The sequence below is a fragment of the Pleurodeles waltl genome, chromosome 9, assembly GCF_031143425.1.
Source record: "Pleurodeles waltl isolate 20211129_DDA chromosome 9, aPleWal1.hap1.20221129, whole genome shotgun sequence".
NCBI classification, from domain to species: Eukaryota; Metazoa; Chordata; class Amphibia; order Caudata; family Salamandridae; genus Pleurodeles; species Pleurodeles waltl.
The window spans coordinates 736893295-736909787 of NC_090448.1; the positions used below are offsets into that span (position 1 = coordinate 736893295).

Sequence of the window (16493 nt, forward strand, 5' to 3'; positions counted from 1 at the left end):
TGGGATTGCCATGGAAAGAAAGAGGAATCAGTTGTAACAGAAAAGTTACAGCAAGCTATAGTGCACATTCTCCTACTGCTACAGCCAGAATTTTACTAACAGTAACAGACACTAGAAAATCCATACCGTTGCCATATGTGTGACAACTCCCGCTAGTATCACTACGAGCGTTACCATATAAGAATAACTGGAGTGGTCTGCAGGATTATAGGAAGAGAGGGGGAGAAGGGGGCTGTAGACCCTGGGTGGCCTCTATGATGGTGTAGGCATTGTGGAATATTATATACGATTACATAGCCCAAGGGCATTGCAGCGCTTGACATGAGCGCCAGATTACATTGCATAATCTCCCTTACTTAAGGTAAATGAATCTGACTTTAAGTCATTTGCCAAGCGCCAACACCAGGACTCAAACCTAGTTCCTCAGGTCCAAAGTTGACAGCTCTGGCCATTAGGCCACATCCTTATTTCCCAATCTATGTGTGAAAGTCATACAAAAGTGAGATGATGCTTTATCACCATGTATAGTGAGCACGTTCTGTTGAAGTGGCTTTGTGAAGTAGAAAAACAGCAGCAACAAATATGGGAAGGGTCAACTGGCGCCTGCACAGGTTTGTTCCAAAACTGGCCTCGTGACAGAGTTCAGAACCTTTGCAACCGTGGTGCTGGAACAATTTCCAGAGTGGGGTGTTGACATCAATGTTACTTCACTGAAGTCGTAGGATTGTGACAAATTCTGGCATCACACAGAGTATCAAATGTATTCAGCAGGAGTCTGGTAAGAGTGTAGTAAATAGCTGGCAGTGCATTCTGGTGCACAACATCACAAAAATATTAGAAAAGCATCATGCTGTAGCGGACCGTCACTTTAAGACAACACATTTTCCATTGAAATCCCCAAAAAATTCGCATGGACATACAGTTTTCCTGATAAACTATAAAGCACATAAATGTGTGGAATTCTGGTTCCAGTGAATATTTATAATTTTCGGAGCACCACGTAAGTGTCTTGCTTTGTTTTGATTCTATTGAAATCCGTTTCCATTACCCTTCAGAATTACTTAAAAAAATGAACTTTTTTCGCTTTCCTCTGCTGACATACGCAGAAATGCGTACAGTTCATTTACAGGTATTCAACTTCGGTTGTGTGCAAAAATGACATCCTAAAGCCTTTTCTCTCATGTTCCCTGTACCCCAGTAAAAGCGTCACATAGTTAACTTTGAAAACTCAACTCACTTTGGAGTCAAAGAAAAGAAAATGAAACACCAATTCCCATATTAAAAGAATAAGCAGCACTTTGTCAGACTACGTGACATTTCACCTATCTTTGAAGCACTGCAAAAGGTATGATAAATACAACATTATTTGTTGCTCTTTCGTGACCCATAGAAATCAGCTGGCAACCCTCCAGTGGGTCGCGACCCCTAGCTTGGAAATGTTGCTCTAAATAGTACATGCGGTTCGAAAACAGCTAGTGTGGGCATTCCCTTTGGAATAGAGTCTAGGGGTGCTATTCAGCCGCTTCCTCCCTACACTCAGACTACTCAAGGGAATCTTCTAGGTCACTAGCACCTGTAAGGTCTCTCCAGTGCTTCCGTTTTTGGGTTTATCAAATATGATGTTAGCACACAGTTGTAATGTCAGAATTTCATTGACAAGCGGGCATTGCATACTATTGACACTAGAGACTGGGACACAAGTGGATCGTGATGTTATCAAGGTTTTTTTCTTTTATATTTGTGTACTAATTTGATGCACCTGGACGTGGTGCTATGTTAGTGATGCTTTATATGGCTCTTCACTATGTTACAAGTTGGAAAAATTGATGAAACAAATGTTTAAAAAAAGTATCCACAACCATTATGCACACTATGAAGCGATGCACAAATGTGATGTAACTTTGGCACTGCACACGTAAGCCATACTGGGATCCTACAATGAGCCTTAAAGTTTGGAAATTTACCCCTGAAAGTACATAGAGTTCCTTAGTTTGGTGCCCTCCACAAAATTAAACAGGGATTGGAGTATGAGAAATCAAGCAAATATGATCTATGGATTGAGGTTGAATGCTATAATTTTCTGTTTTGATTTGAAGTATAATATTTTGTATAACTATTTTATGAATGCACTCTGCAATTTGTATTGTTATGGCTTTTAGCTGATAAAAAGATTTGCTATGATTTGCTTTTATTTAAAGGGAAACAAAAGTGAGTGGGTAGGCAAACACAATCCCAGTGTATTATGAAAACCAGAAAGGTTTATTATAAGATATGTAGTGTTTCACTATTACCGGGATACCTCTGTGGCCCAACTACTCCCTGTGCATACCCTCCAAATGATTATGGACCCACGTTTAGGAGGAATGTCATCACTGGCAAATCACAGGAACAGACACACACTTTGGGCCTCGCAAACGTTTTAGTCACACAATGTGAAAATGGCTAAAACTTGAGTATCCTTACCTCTCTATGGTGGTATGGGCCTCTACTCTCACTTCATTGAGGGCACCGATAAGCAAAACACTGGACTGTGTCCCCCAACCTATCTAGAGGACTGGACTTCAGTCCCACAGGAAAGTTGAAGAAGAAATTTGGAAATGTTGTTTGGGAACATTTATAAACGGGTTCCTTATCCTCATGCGGATGATCTTGAGCTGGATGGAAGTGCAGCAGGTAATGTTTTACCATGTTGCTTTGTTTATTCATTGGAATGGTTTTAAATCAACTCATCTTTGGGACTTGTGCTGTATAACTACCGCATCAAGCAGATACTAATCTGCAGAAAATCCATCGATTTTCCTAGTCATTATTCTTCCAGGAAGCAGCCTAGATTGGCGGAGCTCAATAACTGTTTTGTAATATTGCGGCGAACTCCCATCCCCCCCCCCCCCCCCCCCCGCCTCCCTCCCGGTTAGTCCTCTTGTTATTAGAACGGCTAGATGCAGCCTCCATCACCATCTGGCCAGGCACGAGTTAAACTAGCTCGGTCTTTATTGTTTCAGTGACTGAAAGCGAGGATAAGCAGCACGTTTTTTGCGCGGACCTGTCCAGGACATCAGCTGGTTCAAGGTTACCAATGGGCACACACTGTTTCAATTATATACCTAGACTATTTATCTTCCTCATTCTCAATTAGGTTTATTGTTTAATTTTACACTTTTAAGCGTGGTCATTCGGTTCTTGGTATTTTCCTGCTTTTTACTACGTACGCTGCATTAGGCCAGCATGAAGTGAAATAAAGGAAATCAGAGAAGATAATAACGCACTTCATAAATCCTACATCCTTCAGTGCGATAAAAAGCAACCTTCTCTAGCTTCCTTCTGCAAGTCAACGTTGCGGCTTTGTAAGTTTCAATGACCAAGGTTTGCATAGTGCTTTATACTGGTTTAAGGCATATTCCAGTCAGGAAGCGACGCACAAAGAAATCGAAGTGAACCTCACACAAAGAAGTCAAGGAGAAGGTGGGAATGTAACTCGGGTCCCGTTTATCAAGAGTAGCTAATGTTATGCAGAGAATATTACAGGAAGGGATGCAAAGTACTCTAGGGTAGGAAAACAGTGCCCTTCAACAACAAAGGTTAAAGTGATTCTAAAGTTAGGTGAATATTTCAGTGACAATTTAACGATTTAAACTTTAAAAAAAAAAAAAAAAAAAAAAAAACTACCGAAATTCCCATGTTATAGTTGTCTTTTCTAACTATAACTTATGCCCTAAAGGTAAATATAACTCATGCCCTCGCTACGCATAGTAATTTTCCCAAATATAACACTCATGAGGTTCTAGGACATCACTGTAACATTTGAAATTACATGACTGATGACAAAACTGCATGGGGGTACAAGTTTGTTTTGTATAAACTTTCACAGCCATTTAAGACAGGATGTTACAAACCAATTATTAATGCAATAACAACCCAGATCTCCTCATTCCGTAGCTCTGCCAAATGAGTTGCATAACATATCAGGGAGAAGAAGCCAGGGTAAAATGGAGGGAAGCCAGGGTAGAATTGAGGGGAGCCGCGGAGTCCATGTTTCCGGAACGACTAGCTCATCACAGGATTTACACCCTTATTACCTCTTGCTGGACGTGTGCCTTTAGCATCAAACCACCACCTCATTCCCCTCACCCCTCATCCTTCGAGGCTTCAAGTATTTTGACATATTCACAACAATCACCTGTGGCCTGTGAATCTAGGGTGGTCCTGGCATCTGTTGGCTCTAGCAGGTCTGCGAGCATCACCGCCCAAGCTTGCAAGCCATCAGCAAGTGTATGGTCTCTCCGTCATTTATGCATACAACTTTGTTCAGCCACCACCCACTCAGTCATCTCACTCACCCATTCACGCATTTCCACGGGATTGGTTGGGGGGTGGGGCGGGGGGGTTATGAGTAGCCACTCTGCGTTTAGTGAGGACCCATCCGAACAATAGAAACCTCCTACTAAGGCCCCTCTTCTTGTGAGTTGGTACCTGCCTGAACAAGCATTGTCTGGCACCCCTAGGGATCCCCCCCACTCTGTGGTTGCATTTAACCTATCAACTATGATCTGCCAGTAGGTATCCAGCTTGGGGCATTACCACAGCATATTCAGAAATTCCACTTGGTCAACCACACAGCAGGAGTAGGGAGGAGCCCTTCCTGGGTAGATAGAAAGTAGTGTAACAGGAGTAAACTACTTCCAGGGAATAACATTATAGTGTATCAAAATGAACCTCGAGTTAGTAGAGGCAGTCTGCATACCTGCGTATATGCTCTCCTGCTCTTTGTCTGTAATCTGTTCCCCCAGTGCCTCCTGCCATCTGCTGTGAACAGGCCCCACGCATAATGGGATATTGCCCTCACCTCTGTAGTTGCCTGTTCATAAAGGAGATTAACTTGCGCCCCTCTGCCTTGTGGAGTAAAGTTGCCAAGGTTTTGACTCCTCACGGGCATCCGGGAAAGAAGGCCATATACCACGTACCGTGGCAGCCATTTTAGCAAACTGCAAGAATTGTCTGAGAACTAAAATAAGTGCTTCTATTGCTTCTGACATTGGTGGAGGTACAAATTATAGTGTCACCAACGTTCCCTCTAATAAAGTTTGTCTCTGTGCGGAAAGGAAATGTTTGCGTTAACCCTTGTTTTCCTACCATGCAGAACTACAAGTAAGCCTGCACTCTTATGGCGTGATTTTGAGTTATTACTGCTTGGCAAATTTGTGATTACTTCAGGTTACCTGGTATATTTTAAAACATATTGTTGGACCTGGACCTTTTTACAGGGTCATCCCCAAACGTTTTGCCTTCCTCCTATTTTTTTCTGACCCTTTTTGTTGACATTAGGTCACCAGACACTTTACCAATGCTGAGCAGTGCTAAAGTGCAGGTGCTCCCCCTTCCAAACATGGTATGATTGACACATTTAATTTACCTGTAAGCCAATCAGGTGTGAGTCCCTTGTAACGTGGAATCTTTATACCCAGCACCTGTGAATTAAATGCCACTAGTGGCCCTGCAGTGCAGCTTGCGCCACCCACAGAATTAGCCTTTCAAGGCCTGCTACCACAGAGCCTGCGTGCACAGTTTGCTGCCATAGGGACCTGGCATCTAAATTCACTTGCCAGAAATATAACTCTCCTTTTACTGCATATAAGTCACCCCAGCTGCCCTATAGGCAGGGTGCTGTGTATGTAAAAAGTAGGACATATGTCTTGAAGTACTACATGTCCTGGTAGTGACAATTAGCCTATCTAGTTTCTCACTAATGTGATGGCTGCCTTCCTCATAGGATTGCATTGGAAATGCAATAACATATGTCTTGGTGGTATTGTCTGATCTATGAGGGGTGGTGTAGACATGTTTGGTATGATTGTAATGGTAGTGAGAAATGCTGCTTACTGATGTAGGTGGATTTTTATAACCATTATAGAAATGTCATTATTAGAAAGTGGGCATTTCTCTGTGCTTATGACTGGTGTTTTGCAGCTTGACTCCAATCCACATCTGGGACAGAGTGACAGCGGGGCTTTGTGCATACCCTTCAGACAGCCTGTACACAGGGAGGGTGGAGGTGTCACAAGAGTGCATCTGCATACTGAATTGTCTTCCAGGGCTGGGAGAGGCGGGGCACACCTCCGTTTGTAAAGGCTGTGCCCTGGCCTCACACAAAGGGCTTGTTTATCCTCCACTGATGTCTAGAGCCAGTGCTGGAGGAGAAAGGGGACACTCCTGGAACTGGTTAGTACTGGTTGGAAGCCCTTCTCACCTTTTGTGGAGGCTGTGCAAAATGAGTATAAGTACAGGGGTTTTTCCCCCACATTTTGAGACACTAATGAGCTTAAGAACTGGACACTGCTGGAAGGACTCACCAGGACCTGCCTTGGGACTGCTCTGTTGTTGTGCTGACCCGTGGCCTGCTAGGTCACAGAGGGACTGCCACTACCTGTGAAGCCCTTCTGATGACCTGCTTGCATGGGCCATGCAGCCCTCTGCCACAATTGCTGTCCTTCGCCAGGCAGGAGGTCCCACCTAGCGGCAGGTTGCGTCCAGAGGCAGCCCAGATGAGAGGAATGGGGTCGCCTCCCGGATAGCTCCCACAATGGCTTACCACCTTTCTCGACGCAACATAGTTTGTGCAGTGAGCAGGACGCTACCCGACAGAGGTCCCGGATCCTGCCAAAGTGATTAGGTACTTTACTACATTGCCTGCAAGAGGCACGCAAGAGCGCTGCGTTGTGTGCATTATCTGAGGTTTATGTGTCCCCCTGACTCATGGTGGTATGCCAGGAAGTGTGTACTACTTGAGGGTGGGGTGGGTTGTACTGAGCACTGTACAGAGAAGAATGTGTCCATGATAGGTGCATCCAGAGTGATACCTGGGTATCCAGGATAACGTGGTTTTCTATGATTGGTGCATTTACCTTGGTGATATTGTTCTACCTGACACTGGCAACATAGAAATGTTTCTCCACTTTGGGTGCATTCATAATGATTTCTTGGCATGTCTGATATGATGGTTATCCTGACACGTGCATTTTTGGTGGTAATGACAACAGGACTACTGCTTGTGTTGCAGAATAACAGTAACTTCTAGGTTTATCTGACTACTGCTGACTTTTGCAGAGTACTAATAACCTGTGTGATGTTCTGACAACTGCTAGTGTAGCACAGTATTACTGATACATGCCTTTTTTGGTCTATTGATGTTTTATGCAATACAGTTTATTTTCATAAGACTTGTTGTCAAGTATCCTTTTTGGTGTATTTATTGTGTCACGTGTGTGTTGTGCACTCGCTTTACACATTGCCTCTGGGATAAGCCCGACTGCTCGAGCCAAGCTACCAAGGGGGTGAGCAGGGGTTCTCTTGGGTGTTTAACTCTCTCGCCCTGACTAGAGTGGTGGATTTTGCCTGCCGTAGGTGCATACCCTAGCCAACCAGAAACCCCATTTCTAACACATATTTATCTACTTAACTTGTAAAAATACATATTTTGGAGGGCGTTTTGATCAGAAACTCATATCATTCAATATGCTACTGTACACATATACCTAATGAAACAGAACATGCTTGGCCTGTCAAACTGAGAAATTCCAGAGAATGGTCTTTAAAATTCATGCAACAGGATAACATTTGCACCGCTATTGCTAGGCCACTGAGCGGGTAATTTCTGTGCTGCTACTTTACCCATAAGAGTTACTGTGCCCACAGAGCATGCGTAACCCTGCTCCACTATTAGTTACAGTGATAAAATACTTGCCCTCAAGTTGTGTACCTAAGAATACCTGCCTCTCAGTTACTGCAGGTAGAGAGTGAACCTGAAATACAGGTTCTACAGGTCTCACACTGAAATGTCTTTGGTCATATAATGAAGCACATAAGAAGCGTCAAATTCCTGTCAATAATACCTCAGTCGCTAAGTAGGCCACAGAAGGATTGTCGTTCTGTTTGCGTCACTTTATGCCTCGCCCTCTCTTTCTTAATCTACTGGTTATGCCTTCCAACAACTCTCCTTTTGTCTCTCACTTCAAAGTATGTTTACTTTCATCTAAAACTCCTAGTCAGTATATAAATTCTCCAACCCACACTCCGTTTCTTTATCACTCTGTCTCAATCTTACTCCATCACTTCGCTCAGTATCTTACTAGAATAGTAATCCTGAAAGAACATTATGCATCATTTAGTAAGCCTATTGCACACCTCTACAGCTATATGACACTAAAGCTGTGGGCACTTCCCTATGTGGGTCAGAGCTATGGGGTTTCCACAATCTAGCCAAATTGTCCAAAATATGAGGAGGAGGTCGATTACCGAAAAGCAAGACTCAGACCTGTCCTGTTCTGGAGGAGGCTAAGAGCTACATGAGAACTGGCCTCATATGCTAATGCTCCATAAGAGGTCATGGAGTTGGATAGGTTCCAAAATAGAATTGTTTTAACAACATTAAAAAAAACATGCTGAGCTCTACAGACCTACTCAATCTATGGACCTTCTCCCTAACTGCCTGCTCCCCACTACCCATCGCAAAAGAAAAAAAAATAAAGAACTATACTGGCCCTGGATAGAGCAGAACGATGCCAACAATTTAAAGAGGGAAACCCTGTCCAATGAATTATGACCCACAGTGCATTTGAACCCTAACTGTTTCTCATCACTGACCCTATAGACAGGAAGTTATACATTCAGTTTCGGCTAGGAACTTTGCCTCTAACACATTCAAGGTCAAATGGTCTACCTATTCTATGCTCGCATTGCGTACAGCTTGTAGCGCTTCAAATGAATCGGTAGCCCATGTTCTGTTTGCCTGTCCTGCTTACAGCCACCTGAGACTGACCCAGATCAAACCAATTTGCAGTCAGATCGGAGCCCCGAAACACACTGAAGCTCTCAGAATCCACAGATCAGACCCTAGTCCACTGTATGCTTGCACAGTAGCCAAATTCGTGGGCAGGGTGTGGCTCAGACGAACATTTACCTGGACACTTGTAACATCCCTAGTTTATGAGACTTTTGCATTTTATAAAGATTGAATGGTTATCACTCTTAATGGCTTAATTAACTGCTTTATGCCTAGGTGTATATCACTTTTAGTATACACAGCGTACCTCACATAAGGTTTTGCATAAAGAATGAGTATCCTGAACCCGGTCAGTTTTCTCCGTTCACTTAGCCTTTTTGCCTTTGTTTACTTCGCATTTGAAACATAATTAACTATATAGTCCCCGGTCTACCCTTTTTGCCCTCTAACGATTGGAGTTAGTTTTATGTGCTATAGAACGCTGTGGGCAGACAGGTGTCTGGATTAATCACTCCCTGTATACCTGAAAGGAAATGCATAGTTCAATATTTGACCTATGTTCCTCATACATTATAGTTCTTTTTTTTTTTGCTATGGATTGTCTATTTTAAATGATGCGACCTGTGCTTTCATGAACGGGCAGATCTTATGGTAATTGGTGCCTTTACGACTTGAAATTTTTATTCCTGTCTTCCAATTATGTTGATTACCCCAAGCATGCATAGTGCCTCGCTGTTATTTGCTGTTTTAGCTCGTTTTTAGAATTGTAAACTCCACTTTTAATGCTCTCCTTGTGCAATACACTTCGAAGTTTTGTAATTATATTTCTTCCTGCAGTCCTGGCAAATATTTTAGGTAATCCTAATGTACTGTTCTCGCGACCCTGCTGCTTTTATGATTTTTATTTTTTTTTCCTGCCTTTCAATTATGTTGATTACCATATGCAGGTATAGTGGCTTGCTGTTAATTGTTGCTTTAGCTTGTTTTTAGAATTACATATTCCAAATGTAATACCCTGCTTGTGCAATATACTTGAACGTTTTGTAATTGTGTCTCTCCCTGCAGGTACGGCAAACACTTTAGGTAATCTCAGTGTATTTTTCTCTCAATGTTATTCTTGTAAAATATCACTGATCTCATTCACTTTCTTGGGTCAGAGTTAGTTTTGCTGATTTTTTATATTACTTCTGATTTATTTGTACTTCTAACTTTTAAACGACCAGAATATTAAAAATACTGGTGGAGCCAGTAAAAAAAATGGCCAAGTGGAAACCCTAATCACATAACTTGTACTGGACTGCTAGTGGCAATAGTTCCTGATCTGAAGCTAGGCATACATACCCCTTAGATATTGGACTAATGCCAACTTGGAGCTAAAGGAAAGAGTGAGCTGTAGTAGAGTAAAGCAAACGATTATTTACAGACTACGTGTGGTGACTGCTTTGTATTATGTCCTCGCGGAGGCATAGAACACTGTGGCTTCATTGATATGATGTCACGCTGTTCTGTGTTCCTCAGTGCGGCAGTTGCTTCTCTCTGTGCCCCTTTTCGCATACGGTTCTTCTCTGCCTCTCCGATGCTATTAAATTAAGAAGAAAGAGTACGTGTCTTTGTGAATTCATTTCCCCTCACTTCACTACGTTATACCCATTTGTTTGGATAAAGTATTAGGACAGCCTAATGAATCTCACAACATTTTAATCAAAGGATTGTCTTTGATTATGAATCCTCCCAGTCTTGCAAGCAACAGCCTTCCCCCCCCCCCAACTATACCTTCACTGAAATGTATGGATTACAAAAACGTAGTATTTCTGAACAATCTGTGTATAGCGCAAATAGAATAAAGGTAAACGTGGTGCGTACTCTAGTTGTGCTTGAATTTTAGTCCTCCAATAGAGTCAACATTTTTAGGGTTGAGCCTGCAACAGCATGCTTTATCACATGCGCTCGCTTGTGAGACACTACTGTTTTCAGTAAAGGGCTTGAAGCCCGCTCACTGCTTACCATTTGTTGGATTCAATTTCACTCTTCTTCGCTGTCTCCTAATTGGCCAGCACTGGCCAAATGTCAATTCCGTTTGTCTCAGTGGAGCTGGGACAAAGCATAGATTGATTTAACTTATTCAGTGCCTGTCAGCTCCTCCCACCGCACTTGAGCTACTAGTTCTTCCTCCACCCTTCAGGTCACACTGCCCTGCCTGGTACTTCCTCCCCCATTCCTGCACATCCCTCTATTTCCCTATATCCCCTTCCGCCCGCTGTCCACAATATGTTTTGGTTGCTTCTTATCAGCACTCAAGTGCAAAGGTATAGTTTTTTGGCTTTAGCAGCGCTTGTTCTTTCAAATCCCAAAGTGCAGTGGTAGTTTTCCAGCAGGCTGTCCAGTCACAACTTCGCAATTCAATTAACTTTACTGTGTGAGCCGCACAAATCTATTCACTCCTCAGATAGTTAAGCCTTATTAGTATTGTCTTGCCTCTTCAGATTGAGGGTGGTGGCTTAGGGAGGTGCGATACCTATATATAGATATAAAGTTACTAAAAATGCTATCTGCATGTTTGCTGCACAGTAGAAGGTTCCTTGAAAGGTTAACAGGTTACCTTTCAGTTGCCAAATGCTGTATTTAGGTGTTAAACAGATACCAATGAGATGGTGCCTTATATTAGCAAAGCTATTAGCTCAGCAGCGGCTCCTCCGCTATGGTAGATGAGCATCACCTCCCCCCCCCCGCCAGCAGCTGCAAAGCTTGAAAAATAAAAAAGTAGAATAATAAAAATGCTCTATCATTTTATTTTTTCCATAGCGTCAAGTCTAGGGGCGGGCCATGTGGAAGACTAGCACGAGGAGGGAGTGGTAGTTGCACTGTTGTCAGTGTGCATGTGGGTTGGGCTGGCCATCTCAGGACAGCCAAACCAACATGCGCACTGAGCTGTCTGTAACCCAAGCTACGTTGCCGGGTTGGAGAACGCAGGCACAGGTTCCTAATCTGTTTGGAAGGGCAAATCGAGGGCACTCAGGCCAATTCTGATGCTGCTCTCATGTTGACAGCAGAGTTAGGATTGGCCCAGGGCAGTCTGGTAGCCTGTGCCTGCAGTGGAGCCAGAAGAAGGGCGATGCAGCAGGTATTCAGGTAAATTTTTTGGTCCTCCCCGCCCCTTTGCCCTGTCACCAGCCACAACTTCATTAGGTCTTGCATATGCGAGACCTATTGGCTTTGCCAAAGCTTAGTTTTTTTTAGATTTCACCTACTGGAAAGCACATACACTGTGTTGAGAGACATATTTAGCTTAGTGTGGCATAGAACCCGCCCATCTCTCTTGGCTGGATGGCCTCATTGTCACTCTTAAGCTTGCTTCTTATTTGTTCTCCTTGTACCACCCACATGTTGCTTACACAGAGACTGCCTGAAACAACCACCATACAACCTACACTTGGCAGTTGCTTGAATAACTAAAGAGGTTAAGCGCTATAACCAGCACACATATACCGGAACTATGGAACAGAAGCAATGTAACAGCATCTGCATGTGTCTTCACTATTACGGTGTACACCTTTCTTCTTTGTGGGCACTCCACTTTAGCCCCCTCATCTTTATTTCTATGTCCTCTGGCCTCACCGTCATTACTCAGGGCTGCATCATCAGACCTCTTTGCTGGAGCCCGTGACGACCATTTGATCTCAAATAATAGTTGCGCTGTTTTATACCCTGCACCGAAAGATAATTCGTCTGTCCCCCCGTTGTTGGTAAACAGCAACTGTGGTAGGCAAAGAGAGAGTCATATTGTTTGCCCGTAGGGCTCACTGACTTTATCCGGTCTCTTGGTCCTTTTGGGGTTTGCCCCCCCCCCCAGTCACCAAGCAATAAAGTATCCTATTCCCTTCACTTGAAAAAAATGCCACACCTTACTCCCACTCTCCAGCTATGATGTACTATGTATGCAATCTTGTGGCTGTTTTTTGCGCTTATAATAACGGGTGTGGTAACTCTAGAGTACTCATTTTATCGACTTGAGAAGGGTAAGACACTAAACAAGAGATAAGGACGCATGAGCTTTAAGTTTTACACAGATCTCTGCCTCGTGTGCTAAGCCTGCCGAGCTACTTCGCAAATAAGAAGCTGGGATGACGAGTTATCATGAGCAGGAAAAAAAAACCACAACAAATCCATTTTTTACACCCGTTTGTTAGTGGTAACTTTGTAAAATGAATATTAAAAAGGAGGAACTATAAAAGAGAGCTAGTAAATGTTGAACTAGTGAAACAGATTACAAATGAAGTGACAGTTTTTGCAAGGATAGAGATTTCCGTCCTGCAGGAATTCTAGATTTCATCTTTTAGAGGATGATTATTTTTTAGACTAGTACACTGTGAACGTGTTGTGTGTGCACTGGTCAATAGTTTCTCTGTGTGCCTAATAGCCCTCCTGCCTACACTCCATTATCGTTATGGTGCCCCATCCACTCTCACTTGGCTTCTTGTGCCCTCCCTCCTGTGTTGCATCTTCCCCTCAGTCCACTCCAGTGTTAGTTTGGAGGAGCACTTTAATAAAACCCAAAGACATTCACCGGAAAAAACAATGGTTGAAGTGACACAGTTGTTGGAATGAGAGAATATTTTGTTAAAAAACCCAAATCCACTAAAATAAGCCAGTTATATTTCAGAAAACGGACTACAAATTGTGCCCCCATCATGCACTGCTTATGACTTTGCATATTACATCACTCATGACATGATAAATGACATCACTGATAACCTCTCTCCTAACATCTCAGTCATAGCATCCAGACACTGCATCTAATCAGCCATAAGGATTTAAATTCAATGCCTATGAAAGGACCCGAACCCAACCCTCTGCAAGAATCAAACCTTAACTGCACTTGAGCCATGCTCAAGGCAAGTTTGATACAGGGCTTAGCCTGTGACTAGGGCCTGCGCCAACTCCTCCACAAGCGGCCAACCTTCTCCATGCACCTACTCTGGACATAGACAATGCTTTAAATGGAGAAAAAAAAAAAAAAAAAAAACACACAGAGTCCAACAATGCATACTTTGAGGGCGAAAATACAAGACACAATTTAAATGTCACACGAGTTACAAGGAGACATTTGTAAGCTATGTTTGAAGTTGATGAAAAATTGTGTCGTACTGTAATTGAAGCTGCATTTATATACCACTTAAAACCTCTGAAAAGGCATTAAAGAGCTTTACGCTGGGCAACATGTTGCTCTAGAACCCCGTTAGTGGCGAGTCCACAGTTATTGGCATAGCTGGTATTACGGTTAGAACTGTGTGCCTAAGCAAAAAACATTCCATGCATTCACTCCAATTTGTGCGGGGAGTATGCGAGTTAATGTAGATTGATAGCTGGTGGGCGTAATAGCCGAGTGAGAGAAGAGGAGGTGGTATTAGGTTGCAGGAATAGGACTTTTAAAGAAGAAGGGGGTTCCGATTGTGGAAGAGAGTTGTGGGCAGTTAACAGAAATACATAAACAGAGAAAGCAAAACATACATGTGACTTAAGGAAGGTTGTGGTCAGAGAAAGGCATGCAAAGAGTGGAAGGAGGGACCGTTGAGAGGAAAAAAAAAAAAAGAGGCAACAACCAATTCTTGAGTAAAGATCAGTTTTCATGTTGTATTTAAGAAAGATGATGGATGTTTTTTGAGACAGCGTGCAATTTGGAGGGGTGCTAGCTTCTAGAAAGAAACATTACTTGTAATCGAATGAGTGCTGTAGTGGGCTTTTTGGAAGGCACTAGAATCAGGTGAATAGCTTGTACACTACTACCCCCAGACTACCGCTTCAGCAAAGACTGCTGATTAGTTCAGGGATTACAAGTTTAAAGCAATGGCTTGTGAGAAAATATACGAGTTAATAATGCAAACGTTAAACAAGAAACTCTGCAAATGCTGGAGAGGATGTCTTCTGATGCTCAACCTCAAGTTTTGCTCTATGTATCAATCAGAAAAGAAAGTGGGCTACATTTTCAATGCCTCTTGTCTGAGAGCCAGCTATAGTGGAGAAGGATAGCGACAGGGCTCCCCTAGAAATTCAATGAAGACTTTGTAACCAAGGGGCTGACGATTCAGTGAGTGGGAGCACTTCCTACTGATGACAGTCAGGTTAGGGGCCCAAATGCATTTGTCATTCTACAGAAGACCCTCATAAACCATGAATTCACTGCACGTTTTCATATGTACTCATGTTGATTTCCAAATTGTAAATCATAAATATTTCTCTCGTTTACATTTGCCAGTTTCTTGGTGGATACAAACAAGATTAATTCACATGAACATTTCACGCTCTTAATGATGATCTCCACCAAAAGCCTGGTAAATATAAATGAAAGATTGATAATTCAAAATTTGCAAATCAACACGACGAGTAAAGTCTGCATGTTGAGAATATATGAAAAGGAATAAATAATTCATAATTTGACTTCCTCAAGTACTGCCCTTTCGTCGATGGGATGTAGAGTCAGTTGTGCAGGGTAATTAGGACCATGTAGGTGTCTGTCAGACTTACAATTTCACTTGGGTTGATGACAATGAAGTGCAGAAACCTCACATCTCCCCGTGCCTTCGGTTTTGGGTGCTCCAGACCGAAGACTAAACTGCTGTGAGGGGTATTAATACACAATGGAGAGATTTTAATATTACGAGATTTGCAAGTAGTCCTTTAACTGCTACGTAAATGCAGTTAAAATGAAAATAATAATTAAAAAAGAGACTGCTTATTAGTTATCGAACAGGAGCACCGGACATTTATAGCGCAAAGAATGTGGCAGCAAGTAGTTAAAAACAGTCACATTTTTATTTCATGCATTCCAACTTTTGGTACGACGAGGAGAGTTAATTGGTGGAAAACCATTCTCTTTACCTTGCAGCAGTACGGGATATTTATTATTTTTTTTGCTTCAAAAAAGTCAGGAGGGTTGGCATCAATATAATCATATTAGGAAGGGTGTGAAGTTTGTCGCCCAGGAAATCGAAGTTGTGACTTAAAAATATTCTGTCGTCCCCGCCCCCCACCCGGGATGCCCCAGCTCACTCCGTCTTCGGGGCCAGCAAGTGTTTTTTTGCAGTACTATGTTTTTATTTGCCAACACATGTTTCTTATAGGCTTGTAAACACAGGCGTCACTGCTAAACTAATTGGATAAACATACCTGATAATCATTTTTAAGAGTAAACGCCAGGAATGTAAACAGTGTCACGTCATCGTGATAAAATGATGCGAGAAAGCAACCACTGTAGAATCGAACTCTTACCTACAAGAGCGGTGGAGCACTTAAGGGCCCCGGTTCGTCGACTTCAGGACAGCTACTTCGATTGCCTCTTCTTCTCTGTACAATTACATGGGGGATCCAGGTGGGCGCAGACGTATAAGTGACTGGACTGACGCTAGCGCCGCTCATATAACGTCGACGCGGCTGCGTGCAGAGCCTGTAACACCACGCATCCTCAGCAGCTGTGCCTGCTATTGATTTCAAAGAAATTGTTCAAACAAGCTGCAGGTTAGATTCTAGGAAGGGAGGAGTTTAAGGATGAAAGACTGGGTACTTAAAGAGACAGCGCAGGTTGTACTCTGGTAGTTTCCGTGACGAGTCTGTGCGCACTCCTGTGCCAAAGGTGGATGTGCTTTGGCAATAAGCGGTTATCGCCGTAAAGAGCTTGGGGATGAGTGAGACGCTCACTGTCGGGCGGGGCTGCTGGTAGTAA

General features: G+C 42.9%; 1 protein-coding gene across 1 annotated transcript in view; it reads right to left on the minus strand.

The window, feature by feature from the left end:
* The window catches only part of LOC138259893 (N-acetyllactosaminide beta-1,3-N-acetylglucosaminyltransferase 2-like), a 130259-nt gene extending 113997 nt beyond the window's left edge, over nucleotides 1-16262 (minus strand). Inside the window, exon 1 of the mRNA XM_069207850.1 lies at nucleotides 16043-16262. The gene's annotated coding sequence lies outside the window, so the exon portion shown is untranslated. The remainder of the gene's footprint in view (nucleotides 1-16042) is intronic.
* Between the last annotated feature and the right edge of the window lie 231 nt (nucleotides 16263-16493).